The sequence below is a fragment of the Syngnathus leptorhynchus genome, chromosome 5 (genome assembly GCF_054491065.1).
Source record: "Syngnathus leptorhynchus isolate UIUO chromosome 5, UIUO_Slep, whole genome shotgun sequence".
In the NCBI taxonomy this organism is placed as follows: domain Eukaryota; kingdom Metazoa; phylum Chordata; class Actinopteri; order Syngnathiformes; family Syngnathidae; genus Syngnathus; species Syngnathus leptorhynchus.
Window position 1 is genome coordinate 13,013,929 of NC_141199.1, and position 19,159 is coordinate 13,033,087.

A 19,159-nucleotide genomic window follows, 5' to 3' on the forward strand; every position below is an offset into this window, starting at 1 on the left:
ATTTTCCAACGTAACACGTTCGACTTCCTTATATGGCAATGCTGAGAGACATTCAGGCAGTTTTTATTTAAATTTAGGGAAACAATGAAACCAATTATGGATCTTTCTAATCCTTAAAGGGGATTAGTTGCCATTTTTTTTAACCTCACTGGACACTTTATGAAGTACATAAGCAATAATGCTCTCTGAGGAGTCCTTAAGGCAATTCAATCTCATGTATAACCACAGAGACGTTCAAAAATGTGAGTTTGCATTGGATCTGATTAGAATGCGCATATGTACCTAATGTTGTGGTCAGTTTAAGTGAGGTGAGTTTTGCAATAAGAGATGACAGCAATTTACTGCATCGTTATTTTAACGTCTGGCACAAGAAAACAAAGACGAAGGAGAACGCACAGTGCACCAACACTATCGCCCCACTTTCAGCCTTGCTCTGTTGGGGTTTGAGGGGAATAAATATTGTACAGGTTCCAGGGATTCAGCAAATGAAGACTTTTTTTCTGGAGTATTTGTGTTTGTTGAAATTCGGCAAGCTCTCCAATGGACTCTTTCGGAGCAGCCTGATTTATGATTATTTCATGACATCCCTATCAAATGGTTTTCATTGCTACAGCTTTGTACTACTTCTGTCTGCATCTGCATCATTACCACTTAAAACATTCAACTGCTTACTTATTGTTACTAGTTTTTGAATTGGACCCGCTTTGGGTTTCTCCTCACAAGCCTGGGAACTGGTTTGAACTAGTTACCACTCACGATTACTGTTAACACCTGAAACTAACCAGCATTGTAATCGATCTTAAAATTGGAATTAAATCTCCATGTATCCATGCCGACATCTCTATTAAATTCCATTTTCTCTCTCCCCCCCTTGTCTCTTCACAGTTTGACGTGTTGAAGTGCTTCTTAAGGTAAGAGAGTCTCATTATTCCCTGATTTATTTTCACCCTCCCCACATCCTCAAAACACAGCATGCCAACAGCACGCTGTCCTATGTCCTGTCACAAAGCAATCTACATTGGCAAATGATGTTGAGCTCACTGCACGTTGTGTTCACATAAAAACTAAAAAAAAAAACACAACGCAGAGCCTGAGCTGGCACAGACTAGATAATTTGAACTCACACAAGAGTTGATTGGAAATTTCTTATTAGCGCCAAAGTAGTTATATTTTGTGTTTAAGAAAACACTGTCTTGTTTATAAAGAATAATTCGACATAATAAAAGAGAATGTTAAAAAGTAGCTGGTTTAAAATAATGGAATTACTGTACAAATCACAACAATAGAAGATGGAGTGTTGTATGTGTGCCGACATGAATTTTGGAATACTGTAGCTGTGTAGTTATTACTTTTAAATGAATAGCTATTTTTTTCACAATAGAAAGAAAAAAAATGGACGAAGCAACAGCTTGTAACTCAAAGCCTTGGGAAGCTTGGACACTCAGCAATTAAAGTGACTGGAGCAACAATGCAATGTCACAAGCACCCAGTTCCATAAAAGACCGCTATGATTAACACCAAGGCTAATTCTAAAACATGCATATATGAAAAGCACAATAAAATTGATTATCTTCAATCACCATGGCAATAGCTGAGATATTTTTTCTTTAATTACCACATAGTGTATCATCAAAGTGAATTAGAAGCTGTTTTATAAAGGTCACAATTCATTTCATATGTCTGCTTTAATGAGGCCATAATTAGCTTTTCTATAACTGATGAGGGTGCATGGAACTGTAGACCTGATTTACTAAAGGTTTACACTTGCAAAAATGGGTGCAAACTCGGTTTCTTACCAACCAGAATTATATCTTCTCAATGCATCATCCCAGATTTGCCCTTCCATTAAGTCTGTCATCCCTTTTTTCACCTGTGGCCAACAAGCACTGTTAGAATAAATCATATTCAATGTAGCATCTTAGTAGAAAATCTCAATCTTAATAAATCAGGAGGAACAAGCCTGCCAACAGCACGTGCAGTATAAACACACAATATAGTGTCTGCTATTTGGGATCTTAATAAATGAAACACAAAATGAATAGTAGTACAACTACAGCACTTGCTTTGTGAATAGATAGAAGAATCCTCCATCAGTTAAAGTCTCACTTTGAGAAAAAGAGATTAAATGGAAGCGCCTGTGTTATTGAATTATACGGTTCACACACAAACAATAATGATAACGTACAGTACAACAAATCCCCAGTCATCTCTAACTGACTGTCACAAAGTGTTAGTCATAACCGCCTCCAACTTTTACCCAGCACATCCACTGTTATTATTTATTTGAGGATCAGGGCTTGCAGCTTGAGTATATCTCAAACTTATTACTCTCAGGCAGAGATGATGTTTCGTAATAGTCGGCTCAAATACCTCGAGTTGAGAAAAAAAACCGGCATGTACCAAGGACCACAGCAATGCTCAAGGTGTTTTTTTATTTGTTTTTTTCCCCACTTTTCAGCTGTCGCGGAGGTCTGTGCTTTGTGATGCGCTCACTATTTATATTCAATACAACATATAATGCTGCCTTAGAGTTTGGCATGGTACTGTACAGTATATACAATATCACCTTGAATCACAGCCATTTAATTGGCACTGTGATAAATAATTGCAGGTCGTCTTATTCATTCAAGATGAATAATCACCATCACTAATATTCGGTTTTAATTATTTTACTGACCGATGGTCTTGAACAACACATACAAAAAAAAAACAATCAGCATCAATCTCGCATGTACTCAATGGTGAACATGTCACATAAACAACTTCTGTGCATTCAGTATGAATTAAACAAAAACAGGCCAACCTCCTTTGAGGCTCATTAATAATAGTAATTCTGCATCCTATCCGTAAGTAATAGACTGCTAACCTTACAGGACATTGGATTAGAATAGTTTCAATATTTTCCATTGCAATCTAAAAATATCTTAAATGTCAAACTAGTAAATGAGGCTGCCAAGCAATAGCATGTTAGTGTGCCCCTTGGTGTTTTATTTGCTTTGGTGCTCAAGGTTGTTTTGCCTCTCAGTGCATGCTTGTGTGTGCATGCGCATGTGTGATAAAGCTCAGCCTCCCTCGCGTGGTGTGTGTCTGGTCACCACTATTTGGAGTGGACTCAGTTGGAGTTACGAATAGAACCTCATTAGTGGCTAAGCTTTGGCTAGTGCTCGTCCACTAAACGCACTTGAGGTCACAAAGGCGCTTGTTTCAGTTGCATTGGCCCATCTGTCACATTGGCCCCAATTTGAGACTTTTTCATGTGTGTGTATTCATCGTGGTAAGTCGAGGTAGAAAATAAATCAGTATTATAACAAGGCCCCAAGTGTTGTTTAGCTCTTTTCATTGTATTCTATTTCTGATAAATTGGACTGAAGCACCCCCATCAGAATATTGCTTCTTGTGCTTCTTGTGATGCCTCTCATAAAGCAAAACCCATCGTCAAAAGTAATCATTTGACGCTCCTTTGTTCAAACACATTTTTTGTCGCGGGCCGCATCTTTCCTTCGGAGGCTCAATATGACTGTAAACGGCTTATTTTATACACCATATAGAATGCACAAAAAATTGATGAATAACAAGTTTTAAAATCAGTGACTAGTAAAAAAAAAAACAAAAAAAAAAACAAGTCAAATATTTTAAAAAGATTGCTAGCAATCTCTGTATTTTTCTTAAGTGAAGACCATTTCTCAATGCACAATTTGTCTTCACGGGCCACATAAAATGATGTGGCGGGCTGTATATAGCCCCCAGGCCTTGGGTTTGACACCTAACAATAGAAGGTCCAATGTACAGCATTTTTGGGGTAAATAAGAAAAATGTCGAGTAATTAACTTCACTGTTGATGAAAGCTTAAGGTTACCTTTAGTCGTAAAGAAAATCCATCCGGACTTGTAGCAATGTCCTCATGCACGATGTGGCAAAGCGTGTCATTGAATGTGCTCAACAGCACTTAACAAACCAACTTGTGTTATGCTTTATGATCGTGACAAAACCCCTTTACAGTCGTAGTTTTAATAGCTCGGCTCAGCAGGAGAAAGGTTAATTACCGCATCCCGCTGCACGCACACACGTACGCACTCAGTGGGAAGCACTCAAGTCGATCAAAGACGCTGGCTCGGTGTGTGTGCGTATGTGTGGCATATAAAGATGTAATCTAGCATCTGTTTGTCCTGGTTTCTCTCATCTCCCGACTGAAGCCTTGCTCGCCGTCACTTTGCCTAAATTCGCTCACTTCAATCCCAGCGCCTATTGTGGCAGAAAAATGTCAAAATTCCCCTTAGATCAAATTTCTTACACTTTGATAGCATGTGTGAATTGGGCAGGTCTCAAAAAAAAAAAGTGGGGCGCAATTTGAGAAGAAATGACAACCGAGCGGACTGAGGTGTTAAGTTGGTGTGATTCACTGAATGATTGCTCTTTTGATGCCTTGGGGCCAAACATACACACAAACACACACACACACGTACACACAAACGCAAATGGCAAAAGAATACGTCTTCACTTTTAACAAATGTCCAATCATGAACCTTTCACAATGTCTTTTATCGTAGTTGTCTTTCCTTCTACTCACTCCTTCCCTCACTGGTCTAGACGTATTCAGAAGCAGGTGCCAAAACTGGGAAGGGTGAGAAAAATGGGGTGAGGAGGAGGAGGAGGGTGGCAAGGGAGGAATGGAGCTGAGGGGATAAGGAAGACGGAGGGAGAGACATAGAGAGATTAATAGATCAAGCGGTGAGGCGTATGATGAAAGTTTAGAGAAGAACGGAGAGCAAAAGAGGAGAGGAAAGGAGAGATGTGAGGTCAAGCTAATGTAGGCTTGGAGTGGAGAGGAAGTAGGAGATGTAAGTGAGAGGCTTTTTTTTTTTAAAGCAAAAGGAGAAACTCGGCCCTGCATGTGGGGAGGAAAGAATGCAGGACGAGATGGGAAGAAAGGTGCGAAATGACAAAGTGGAAAAAGCAGGAGAAGTAGTCTGAGGGAAATGTGTGGACTGAGAGAGAATCAATGGATTCATGGAGAGATCGTTTGAAGGATGATTTTTTTTTTTTATGGGTTAGGTAGTGGAGCTCAGAGGTTGGGACGGTAAAACCATAGCTCATGCCTACACATTACGTTTGTTTACGTGTGTGTGTTTGAGTAGTGTGTGTATTTGTGTAGTGTGTATGTTTGTGTATGTGTGCGTGTGTGTTTTTGTGTAGTGTGTATGTATGTGTGTGTGTGTGGTTCCTCTCATTGGAGGATTTGCGCCATCTCATTTTTACCCTGTCGAATGGCAGTGCAAGTGCTTTAGCGTGAACAAACACACACACACACTCACACACACATACTAGTACATGCTCCAATACATTTATGCAAATACACATATATAATAAACACACATGTACACACACACACACATGTCAAACTGGTAACCAATAGATGCTGGGAAAAAAAAAAAAAAAAAGGACAACCTAATGACTCCACATCAAAAGTGATTGGTCGCATTATTCATCAGCATTACTGGAAGTGATCAAAGTATATTTCAAAGTATCCATATCCACTCGGAGCATCTTTTGTGTTTCATCCATAACAAATGAAATAAAGAAGACCACATTAGTCCTAGTTATTGACAACCAGCGCTACATTTGTACTCAGTTTTGTCCATTCTAGTTCAAATATTCTCAATCATACTCAGATGAGGTTATCTTGACCATTTGTACGATTTGAGCCTGACATTTTTACTGGAATCTCGGTTTTACATTCCAAGTCTTGAAATAAATTTCCGTCTTTATAGAGCAGTTTTGCGAATCAATGACGTTCTCTGAGGAGCAACTATTTCATGTTGATGAGCTTTTTTTTTTTTTTTGCAGGTTAAGCTCAGTGACCTCATGTCAGGGTTTTATTAAACAACAAAATAATGACAATATAAAGTATGAACAATTGTTTTTTATTTTTATAATATTGTGCGCAATCTTCTTTGTTAAATAAAATAAGAAACATTTTTTCAATTTCAAACTAAATAGATTTTAAAAAAAAATCTGCTGTAGTGATGTTATGAAGATTTCAAGTCAGAGGTCAAAGGTATATTGAATATTTAAAACAACAATATTGCAGGACTGCATTTTGAGCGCTACACAACAATAAGTCACAAAATTACTTCAAATTTAAAAATGTTACTTTTCTATGGGACTTTTGTTTGTTAAATAGATTGAATTACATTTAGGAAATTGCTAATATATTTGCATGAAAATGAAAACCTAAATATGTAAATAAATAAGCAGAGAGAAAAATAAATGTGATACTGTAAACAGGAAATCAGAAATCCATTTTTTTTCTGAAAATAGTTCAGCCCTAGTGAGGTACTTTCAGGTTCCTATCAAAAACATCATCATGTCTAAGTCCTCCTCAGCACTTCCAGCATTTGTCTCCCCTCAAATAAAATCTGCACCTCCTATGAATCCTCCTTGCGGTTGTTTAAATGAGAAAAGGGAATTTTAATCATTCCCTTAGTATTGGCACCATGAAATGATGAGTTAAAAAGTAGAAGGACAAGGCGGTTATGTCATCCACTCAATCTAATTTTTCAGCTCTTGAAATGAAAGTTCATTTGGGCTGTTGTAATTTTCATGGTGACATTTCCTGCCATCAATTCAATCTGACCCCCGCCGGACTCCTCATAAACTCAAGTTATCCTAAATACGAATGGTTTGGAGGAATTGAATTTAAAAACATTGATCAGTTATTTTTGTCTGTTCTAATTAAATTTCTGTAGATTCTCAACCGGTAAAGAATTGAGGGCAGCCGCATCAATGTTAGGAGAGGAAGAAGAGAGAGGAGATAGAAAATGGGTCACGTTGTTGCAGGGTCTGTGAGGCTTCATTAGGAACCCCTCAGCAGTTATTCCGGGTCGTCTTTTAATTCTGCTTCATATTCTTGCAGCGGCTGGCTTTCAATATCAGGCTAACAATTGTCACCGTGTCGAAAGTGGAAAAACAATAAGAAGGTGTCTGGTCGGGTCGATCTCACACAATAACACTCGCGTGACATTTTTGCCACCTTTTTTTTCTATTAATTCCGCTGAAATGAATCCTCACCTGCCGTGGTGCGAGAAATATCAGGTGCTTCTTATACAACTAAAGTTTTGCAACAGTGAAAGAAAAGTGGAACTGGTGAAATCTGATTCAAACTGCGAGAAAGAAGTAAAGTTAATGTACGGTTTGTGCCATATTGCAAGAGCAACAAGCAAAGCTTTCCGACATATAAAATTTGCACCTCCTCATTTGCACCCTTTATCTGCCTTCCATTCCATTACACTCGTTCATTTTTCTTGCATTCGATTTTAGACACTTTTTTAATGTCTCTCACAATCACACACTCTTGTTTCGATAGCCTCGGGCTCAGTAGTGTCGAATATGTCTTAGAAAGTAGGACAGCGCTGAGTAATTTGTTGCCGTACCAAATGATGATTCACAATTGTCGCTAGATATCTATGACTCCGGGGCCACCCCAAGCACGTCTGAGATTATTAAGCAAAAACATGACGTGTTTCACAAAGGGGTTTTTGTGCACCTTATGTCAATGGACTCCATTATGTTGCCAATAATTTTAAATTGACTTTATATTGCACATTGGACAGGCACAATCTGTGATGTCACTGTGTCTTTGCAACGCTAAATTTGGAGATGGTGAATGAAATGGAATTTTTTAAAAAGTGAATAGATTGATAACATTTTCCATTATTATCCGATATATCCTTGGAGGTTCTCGTAGGGACATTATGAAGTCATTCATCCATCCATGTTGAACACCGGTTATCCTCTTCAACTGTCATGGGAAACTGAAACCTCTCCCAGACCACATCAGACCGCAATCTGGACTGCTCGTCGGTCAATTAAAGCCCACGTGTAGAAAGACAAGCATTCATAGGCACTGTGTGTAAAACGACCCATTCCGCCTACATGAGTCAGGCGAGTTAATCACTGCACACCTTAACGTTATGAAGCCATCAAGGCTAAATTAATTTCACTCAGAAATGTCCACGAGAGGCCGCAAGTCATTCAGCCCAGATACAAATTTAGCACATAGCAATCCAACAGTAACATTGCGATGCCTGATTTTGTGTCTTTTCTGTAAATACTACATCATATTGTGCAAAACCATGATTGTGGATCATGTGATATGGAGGTTTTGAATGATTTAACACAAAGGTACCAAGATGTAATTGTTGTTGGCCTCTCACAAAGCAGGTTTTAAAATTTCATTGTATGGTTACGATGTGCTCCCAAATTTTTTCATGGTGAAAATGATTATCTGAAAACAACCATCCATCCATTTTTTTTTTCAAGATTTTTTTTTAACATAATTGGTGATTATGAAACTCAGTTGTCTCCTTAATTATATATTTTTATATATATTTATATATATTTTTTTCCTGTATGTCCCTTCCAATTTTACAACTTCTCCACCTATCCATAGATAAACAGTCCCTTTTTGTTCAAATTGTGCTGTCCCCCACCCAAAAAAAAAAAAAAAATCCAAAGTAAGCCTTGCTTGAAAAGACAGCACATCTGCTGCCCTGCTTACCCACTTTCACTGATGTTGAGGCCAGTTGACAGAACCCCGAGAAGAACGTTTCACACATGCTGAGTGACTGAAGAGCCGCTGATTTGACCTGCTTGGGGTTAACAAATCAAAACTGGGCCATCGCTTTGCATGAATCGTTTGGTTTTGTCGAATTAACTTTTGTTGGTCTTTTCACTTTGTCGCTACAGTCAAACTTTCTTGTGGGATTTAATCAAAGCCCATAAATCCATAAAGCAGTTATAATAAATATTTTGTTTCGTGTTGGAATTCAAGAATTGATTCTCACGTTAAACCTGAGCAACCATTATGTTATTTTATGGACCATGAAGTAGGTGATCTGAAGTCACCGTGACCATAACGCCGTGCTCGGTATTACGAGCGGGCTCTCCGAGACCACTATTATTTTGAAGCAGTTATTTTCAGGTCAGTTCACGGAATATTTCTCCTTTCAAGTATTTCATCTCATATCTCAGGTAAATCCAGCAATTCAAACGGGAGTTGCGGTTCTTTTGATGGGGATCGGCCAGGATGAGAAAGGGCTTAAATGACGACGTATTATTGCTTTAAACTTTTTTAGGCTTCCACCGTGAGAGAAACTGCAAACTACAAAAACACACCTTATAGCACAGGTCGTGTAAACTATAAATGGCTGCTTCGACACAAGTTTCCCAAATGATCTAGTTTCTCTTTTTCCTAGCAAGGCTGCTGATGTCTTAATTACATCTGTTGACCCAGCACAAGTGTGATTAAAAATATGCTTTTCTACCTGAGGATAAAAGAAAGGTTGGGGGGGGGGGGTAGATTTGGTTGACTGTAGCAGTTTTAGACAATATTTGACATTTGAGGTTGTTGTGTTCAATTAATACGCCAACCGTGATTATTAAAACTGAATGAAACTCTGTGATGGTACCGGAGTTTGAATTTCCTCATTCCTTGTGCATATCACACATAAGTGTCATATCTCTACCTTCATCAGTTTGACATTTTGACCCTATAATAAAGTGCTGAAAAGTCAGAAATGCTACACACTGATGCCAAGTGTCCCAGTTCTACTTTGCAGAGCAGTCACTCCATAATATATGCTGCCATCATCATCTGCCCCTATTTATTAAGTCGGTCACAAAGCAGAAATGCAGGGATGGTGTAATAGCACAGACTAGCGGTAGTAATGTCTTATGGCACCTTGGACCACATTCTAATTGTGAACTTCCCTGGATTGGAATTGAAGCTCAAGCTATAAATCAACTGTAAACTGTTGTTTAAGGAAATTTGTATTTTTATGTATTTAAGATGGCAGAACAGATTGTAAGTGGTTAGCACATGCGCCTCACAGTTCTGGGTTTCTGAGTTCAAATCTTTCTTTCCTATATGATGTTTGCACATTCTGTCTTTTCTTCCGGTACTCTGGTTTTCTTGCAGGCGATTTACAAAAAAAAAAAAGCTGACATTTCAGGATTTCATTGGGAATGGTTGCTCAATATGTGCCCTCCAGTCTAAATCAGCTGGGATAAACTCCAGCACACTGTGCCCCTAATGAGGACACGCCGTATAGAATATATATGAATTGATACATGGATTTAAAATCACAGAAAAAAATAAAATAAAAACTTACTCTTGATTCGTGACAGCTTCAACTTTGTGTGTTTTAATAGTCTTCACATATGCCGCCGCCGCCAGCAGGGTCATTTTAATTGCAAACCACCAGAGTTCACATTTTGTCTGTGCAAATGCCCACAGCGCCTCGCTGCTTACGTCGCACGCACTTCCGTGTCAGTATTCACACGTGTGTCCTAATGCAAACCCTTTCATCTGTCAGAATGTGTGTTTATCATACAGAGGTGCTGCATGCTTTTCCCACACTGACTTTCCTGGCCACACATAAACACAGTCCGTTTAACTGGCAAGAAGAAGTGAGCCTTTTAAAAGCCTTAAAAGCCCCCCCCTCCCTTCCAGTGTGGGAGCTGAAACTGGGCCGCCCGTTTGACCCATGTGCTTTTAGAACTTGGCTGTAGCATTTTAACTGAGGATGCATGCCGGTTACTACGACCCAAACACACATAAACACACACTCACGCACACACCCACACGTGAGAGCACCAGAGGGAACTTCGCCCAAAAGCTGGAATTGATTCTAAGAGCGTTGAATTTTGAAAGGCAAAGGCAAAAGCTCGCTTTTTTTAATCTCCTCTTCCCTTTTCCCACCCCTTCCCACTCTCCTTCTGTGTTGCAGGAGAATTCTGGGGAGATTTCTGACTCTTTCAATCCTCAAAGATGAAGCAGCACCGGGGACCTGTTCACTGAGGCGGGTAAGAGCTCACTGCTTCGATGACCTCCAAATGCAAACAGTTTCACATGAAATCTCGCAAGAATAATTCTGGGTTGGATTGCAGTTGGATGTAGGTTGCTACAAGGTTTTTTTTATATGCAAAGAGAGGATTAATCATTTGTGGTGTATACGAGTAACGCCACACATCTTGCAATCTCTAGAAGGAAAATGATGAAGCTCCTCCCCCAAATCAGACTTCTGTCATAGTACCAATACTTACCTGTAAGAGGCAGCATGGTGCCACAGGAAATTCTTCCAGAGATTACAAAGCAGAAAGAAATATAAATTGACCTATGCTAATCTGAAAATTTTTCTTAGCTGTGTTTGGAATCGCTCCCTGGGGACCGGTTCAGGGAGTCTCTCGCCCAAAGTACACCCGTGACCCACTTCCAGATCAGGGCAGGAAAAAAAATTACGCTGAACGCATCCCATACCACAGTTTACAAGTCTTTTCTTCCATCGGAATGGGAAGGAAATGTTTAAATACAGCTCGATTGCCAGTACTGTGTTTGTGTAGCCTGCCTTTCTATGTAACTCCAGAGGGCCAAAAATATGAAAATTTAACCAACATCCTCTACAGAGTGGGCAGGCTTGCAAAAGAAGCAGACAAGACAGAGTGGCGATCCTCGTCTTTTTTTTTTTTTTAAAAGGCCGCCTCTTATCCATTATTGACCATGTAGCTCTCCAATGCATCGCTGAGCTTTTGCTCTCATGTCGACTTTTGCATGGCGTCACCATTCTAAATATAAATCATGTGTTTAGCCCTTTCTGCCCTGTTAAAAGATGCATCAGACATTATGTGTGCTTGACTCTCCAGTCCTGTTTTTTTTTTCTTATTCTGAGATGGAAAACTTGCACACAAAAAAACGTTTTAAGATTAATCTTAGTTTTACTCTGATATTATTATTAAATCTGATTATAATAGTATTAACATGATGACTTTGAAATGTAAGAAGGAAAAGGAACCCCTTTTAACTCTTAGGACAGGTTGATCAATTTATGTAGTATTCAATCTTGTCTAGAGGTGGCAGTGGAGCAACATACTTTGTGTATTTTTTGCCAAACATGGATCCAAAATGATCAATTTCTACTGGAAGTTATCTATTTGGCTCTCTGTCCGTCTGTCTATTTTGTCAAAAAGCTCGTACAAGTCTTTGCACATCCTTAATTTTGCATTGACAAAAAAAAAACACTAATGATTTATAATTCACATAAAAAAATTATTTGTCAGGTTCATACAGTACTTTTTGTATTGCTTAAAAAAAAGTTGCTCCCGTTGCTACAGATTTTCTTTGACATTTTGTATTAACTGTAAAAATACAAATCTCTAATAATAATACGGTATTCTAAACTGATGTTTGCTTTAAAGTGGATGAAAAACACATCACACAAAAGAAATAAATGAAAGAGCTGATTATTGTGGCGATAAACGTTAGGAGGAAGAACCACATTTTTAATTGGGTCTTGAAGTAAAAAAGTTTGTGAAGCCCAGCTGTCGAGAAATTGATCGGCCCAATTTGGCATCCAGGGCATTTGCGAGCCCGCACTTCATTTATCTTCATCAAAGAGACAAGCTTATCAAGCAAATGACTCTTCCTGGGCGAGAAGACAAATTATTGATCAAGTTTACAGAAAGTTTATACTCTTCTCTTGTACTGTATTTCAGCTCCCACTTCAAAGTGTCCGTCTGGATGATGAAACATGACTAAAGGTAACGTGTGCATGTGCAGGTGATGCTGTTGATTTTATGACTTATGTTGGAAATGGCTGCCAGGATTAGTGTGTGAGGTTGCTATAGTAACAGTGCATATTAGTGCTGAAAGGAGACCTGAGTGGGATATGAGGGGCGTACAGAGGGGGGGGGGGGAATTTGAAATTACGTGCCTCCAGCCAGTGTGTGTGCATCTCGCCTTCGTCTCGCAAGGAATGCGATTAGGACAGCGCGCACACACAAAAAGACACACTCGCATATGTTGCGTCTGCAAAGGAGCGACACAGCGTAGGTTGTGTTAACCTGCATGTCTCCCTCACAGACCAACAAGTGACATAATGAGTGGGTTGTGTTTGGTATCACTTCCATTGCCATATCAGTGGAGATGTTATGAAGATGAGACATTTGCTGTCAGGTTAGGTCGTATTTTTTGCCAGTGGGAATTGTTGTCGTTATTGCCAAGGTGTTGTGTTTTCATATGTCAGTGTTTTTGGAGGCGCAATAAAGACGTGTCCAAAAAACACTGGGATACGGTGCTCCAAGATATATTTTTTTACTTTTAATAATTGTTTCAAGAATGATGGCATTTTTCAACATTTCCTTTTTTTTTTGCTTGAAATTCAAAATGTTTTTATTTTATTTTATTTGGTGGGTATCTCTTTTGGGTTAAATTAGGCCTGTTTGGCCTTTGTGGTGATTTGCATTATATTGAGCAGCATTGTGCTATAACACCATAATCGCCAAATGAATAATTTTTATGGATGAATGATTTTATTTGTTTTAGGTGGTATAGTTTTGAAAACCTATATAAAAAAAATTCTAAGGAAGTATCTTCTACCCCATTGTGGCTCTTCTTTGCTATTTAGCATTCAAAGCAGAGGTCAGTGTCACAATGGTTAAAGGAAAGATTTCTAGGAAACACAAATGAAGAATTTAAAAATGTCAAATGCACCAGAAAAGATAGATGTAAAACATAAGCTGCGCTGAAACATTCTCAGACTTCCCCGAAAATCATCTGGCGTTTAACTTGAAGCTGCATTGAAAATGATCCCTTTTTAATATCATTAGACAAGGATTTGAATTAATTCAGCCTGGAACATCAAGATTATGTTCGGGCAACATTCTGTGTGAAGTAGAAACTCCACTTTGCTCTTGTTACTGTGTGTCTTTCAAGCTCAAACGTGTTCAGCTAAATGAAGGCAATGTTGAAATCATTTCAGTACTATTTCAATAGGGATGCAGTTGATTTTTTTCTTCCTCTTTTTAATAATCCACACTGCTGTGGGTACAAATGCTGGAACACTCCATTTGCAATTCTATCATCACGGAATATGGCATTTTCATGGCCAGTGCTTGTGAGTTATGTGACGATTTTCGTGGCCACAATAAGTTGTTGGCAAGGCACAATAATGTGACATTTTGGGCTTTATTGTGCACATGATGGTTGCACATGTTGCTGAACAAATCAAATCATCAATCAAATATCAAGCACTTTGTGTCACGAAATATTCTGCAAACAGTTTTTGAGGATGTGTTGGAAGCCTGGACCACATGTTTTTCACAGACTGTTGCTTTAGAATTGCTTTATATAAATATATTATATAATAAATATATATAATATATATATAAATATATATATATATATATATCGTTTGTATTAAACATTTTACTTTTTTATTCATAGTTGCAGCAAGTAGTAAAAACATGTACATTTTACTAAGACATATTTTACTGTTGCTGAGGTATGACAATAAATATTCATTTTCTTAGATTGTGTGAGTTTAAAATTGGTCATCAAACAAATGAGTAAAATGATGCAATACTTTCAATATTGTTTCATTTTGAGTTTAGGGACTTGCTTTAATTGCATATGAGCGAACAAAGTAATGACATTTTAATCCTTGACAAATTATTCCTTTTGCTGATGCTAAGGTATACAATACGTACATAGTGGAAATGAGAATTAACGCAGATGTCAAAACAATACGTCTGATTTAAAATTTTAATTTCTTAAACACCAATCTTAAAAACAGCAACCCGCCAGAACCTTTTTTGCGGGGAAGGAGATAAACCAACCTGACATGACCCTTTGATTTGATTTGACATTTAAAAGGAGCCTTGAGTCTTTGCAGCCCAGCCAAGCAATCACACGCACTTAAACATGCTTTGTCTCCCATATCTGCACAATGTGCAGCCTGCTGTGCCATCGAGCCCATCCTGCACATTGCAAGACCCGGCTTCACACAGGGATAACACCCAGGCCATTCTTCAAAAGAGAATTTTGCATTGGCCGTGTGGAACGGGACCTCGGTACTGTGGAGCCTTGGCCAGATATGACGGAGAACAAAGAGTAGGCAGATTAGTGGGCACGAGGAAGAGGTCGGCGCCTGACAGGCCAGGCCGTCTCTTGGCTCCCAAATCTCACCACTCTCCCTAATGAAGTCTGAGGGAGACATGATCCCCCTGGTGTCTTTTTGACTTTCTATTTGCCGAGCTCTGTCCGTTTCCCTTCCTGTGAGGTGAGCATGTGGGCGAGAGGAGAAGAAGAGTGTTTCTTATCGCTTCATTAGCCCGTGGATTTCTGGGTCATTCCTAGCCTTGTTCCGAACTGTCTCACATGCTGTAATTACCCTCACATGAGTCACACCATATAATTAGGATGGCCCCAGACCCGCTCGGTGGGGCCCACACACACACACATGCACGCACAAAAACACATCAATGTTGGTTTTAGCATGCAGAACAATTCTAATGAGATTACGTTAGATGAGGGTCCAGCTCATAATTAATCATCACAAACATGACTTCTAATTTTCTTCGAATAAATTACATTTTTCAATCAGGGGTTGGGCTAGACTCTTAGTTCTCCCTAAATCGGAATGATTTTAAATTAATTTAAAAGGAATAAGTGTCATGAAGCAAGTCAGCTGTGTTCACTCCCACAACGGTGCAAATGCCCCTTTCTAATCCCCCCGTCTACAAAAATACCTTAAGAAAAACTCCACCCATGTGAATGTTTAGACTGATGTATTATTTGTAGGAAATATAAAATACTACTTTTCAAACCCTTTACCGTAGCACAACATTATAATTTCTTACTGCATTGTAGCAGGTTACCAATGAGCGAGGGTAACGTTTTCCCCTAGTCTCCGCTTTCTGTCCATGATGCATCTTTTTTTTTTTTTTTATAGCACTTGTCCTCATTAGGGTCACGGGTGAGCTGGGGCCGATTCCGACCGATTTTAGCCAAGAAGCGAGGGTACACACTGAAGTGGTTGCCAGCCAATCACAGTGAGGGCTGGGTGGTTATGAGGGGCATTCACTTCCTATCCAGCTTGTACTATATTGTTCAGCTGCTTACAGACAGAGGAATGAAATTGCTTGCCAGATTTTTTACAGGTGCTTCTGTGCTAGTTACTGTCAAAACAAGCACAATACTTCACTAATAGAATGAACAAAGTGACGTTTGACTTAGGCTGTCCTATAAGAGACAACATAAATCTGCACTTGGCCATAAAAAAAGAAGCTAGTGAACTAATTCTATCCTGTCATCCATTCTCAAGGTGATAAATAATAATATACACTTTCCCACAGTGGTACATAAAAACAACTTCTACTGTTTTCCATCGTCTGTCTTCTCTCAAAATCTTCCAGGTTGTACTGGATTTATTCTGCTGACTAAAAAGGGAATGGAGAAGTGCAAAGAGTACAGGCCAATGTGTTGTCAGGTATATATATGGTATTAGGTACATGTAATGGGAATGAGGCCTTCTGATCCTTTATATACCGACACACACACACATTCACACACACACACGACGATGGATTAGGGTGGGGATTACGGAAGCATCCCATGGCCGCAAATCAAGCCGAGACAGATCAATGTCATTCTTCATAGACGTAAAGACTGGACAAGTATTAGGAATGTACGGTTAAGTCAGGACGAATTTGAATAGCTTGATGAAATTTAAAATGAGGCAAGAAAAATAATCCGGTACGTTTAACATACATTTAACATTTTTTACAACATACTGCAACATATTGTAGGCAATCAAACAGTACCAGTGAAATTTTGACCGTTTTGAAACGTTGTCCAAAAGGTAGTGCATACTAATAAATAAGATAAAAATAAATGAATACAAAAATAAATAAGCATTGTAAGTAAATCCACACTATACTTGGATATAATAGTGTAAAATATATTTTTTACTTAATTATTCTTCAGATAAAACTTGTTTTTCTTTTTTTTTTTTATCTCTGTGACTGTTTTAGCCAAGTTTTTTTTCTCGCAGATGTTCTACTTTATTCTCACAATATCATAACCCTTTTCCTACTACACAAATAAAGAAATAAAGAAAGAAATAAATACATAAATAAATAAATGAATGAATAAATGAATAAATAAATAATATAGCCACTCTAACTCTACAGGGGGCGGTATTTCACATTTCACAGAGAATAATAACAATAGACAAACTTTGGAAGAAGAAGTTACGTCAAAATCTATTTTTACCGTCAGACATACTGTTCTGAAGTTCGCATGTTTAATCATGTTCAGTGTTTTAGTTATTTTAAGTAGATCTCTGCTGAAATGTTAACGTCGGCGTTTAGCCTTGCTGCGGTTTGTTGTTATGGACTTGTGTTGTTATTCAAATGCAGTGTTTTCTAGCAGACTGATATTTTGCAATATATGAAAACCATTGTGTGCTCTTGGCCACCATCATGCGTTCAAGACGCTTTGATATGGTGTTTAAAAATCCGGCCACATAGCACTCAGTCATATGCTGCTCATCCATGATGGAACACTCGTCATTCGCTGACTGAGTTCCTCAGTCTGTGGTGAGCTCCGCTTCGGCTTGGCTGCATTTCGCATGTCTCGGGCCACCAGACATCTGTCATCAGCACGCAACTCACTGGAGGTCTGCGGCTCCCCATGAGGTTGTCTTTTCTACCACTGTCAAATACAATCAACCTCTTCATGTCCTTTTTTTTTTTCAATTCACCCTATGCGTTTCTTCCTGGCCTCTTCCAACACATTGACATATCTCCTCCCCTTCTTTCAGCACGTTGCAATACATAACCAGCAATTTGCCAATCACGCCCACGATAACACCCACATATACGGATACACGCACACGAGGCATACGGGCCACGAGAGTTGCTGTGGTGTATAATAGTACATAATTGACTATTGTGGGTTGGCAAAAGAAACCAATCACTGTGACAGCCACTTTGCGGGGACCTGTGTGAATATGTCTGCACGCATGCAAAACACACACTTTTGAAGAATTAGCCAATCCAAAATGTACATCCCTTGTCTGTTTACATCCCTGTTATGGTTACATTTAAGTCCAAATAAGCTACTCGAAAATATTCCGGTGGAGGTTTGTGTCTTGGAGCGTGACAAAATGCAGCCGTGCAATTCTTCACTAATATGGTCGCTGCTCAGCTTGTCACTCGTCACCCATTTGGAGGGAGTCAGCAGCCCTGGTTAATGGGCTGTCATCTTGCCAGGGAACCTGATGACTCCAATTGCTTCAAACTCCCAACATAATGTTGTTCTTTTGGCGGGCAGGGGGTGCAGCGTTCACACAAAATTGAATTTAGCTGAATTTAGTTGGATTTCAGAGGAAAAATAAAGTCAAACCTTTAAGGTCAAACAATCTTTTATTTCTGAAACTCTGCTGCTAATTCTACTTTTGAATACTCTCTGCTGCCTGAGGTTTCTTCTCTTTGCTTCTCTTGGGTTGTCTTGTCATTTTACCTTATATCAATTATTTAGTAAAAGATACATTTATTTATGTATCATTTGGTTTGTTTTGATTGAAGGGTCTACAAACGCTATCAATGCTGTATATTATTTTCTTAACACTCCTTGTTGTGGCTCTGTTTTTTGTTCTTCTTTGTTTTGGTTCCACAAAGAAGAAAATGCAAAACACGTGTTGCGCTCACTCAGCCTTGATTTTTGCACAACTGATGTCTCGTGCAGAGTCCCTCATGATTACAGCTTAAATACTGAGGTTTGCGCGACTTTAGGCGCATTTTGCTCCAAACTATTTGATTTCCGAATTGTACAGAGTCAACCGCTAAGGCCTTTCAACTTTCCTTGGCTTTTCCTCTGTAGCTCACTGTTATTAGCTGTGAACAGATTTTTGTGGGGTAGGTTGTATAAACAAAAGTAATGTTATGAAAATAATGTGTCCGAAACTATGGAATTGTGGAAAATATTATGTTTGTAGCATATGGCATGTCAACCATGTTTGTTGAATGTGTCCACCATGTATAGGATATCTATAGATGTTTACGTAACTTGACTAATGTTCGGTTCTGCTCAAAAATAGTGTTTCAGCCACTCTTGAAAAAACGTCGAGCTCCACAAGCATGGCATGTGGAAGGTGACTCATTTTATACTCGTGTTTGCTTTTTTCTATTGTCCCCTTTAAACCTTCGCCAAGTTTTGTCATTCATTTTCCCCCCACTTTACACGGCATGTCTCTCACCTCATTTTCATCCTCATTCAACACATACACAGACTACCCTTTGTTTATGAAGTCTGTGCGTGTGT

At 38.9% G+C, this 19,159-nt stretch overlaps 1 protein-coding gene across 8 annotated transcripts in view; it reads left to right on the top strand.

Moving 5' to 3' along the window:
- Window positions 1-19,159, top strand: part of LOC147057014 (receptor-type tyrosine-protein phosphatase delta-like) — a 143,612-nt gene that overhangs the window by 46,623 nt on the left and 77,830 nt on the right. For all 8 annotated transcript variants that reach the window (XM_085911165.1, XM_085911169.1, XM_085911172.1 and 5 more), the window contains 3 exons: window positions 886-911; window positions 10,788-10,863; window positions 12,550-12,594. The gene's annotated coding sequence lies outside the window, so the exon portion shown is untranslated. The remainder of the gene's footprint in view (window positions 1-885; window positions 912-10,787; window positions 10,864-12,549; window positions 12,595-19,159) is intronic.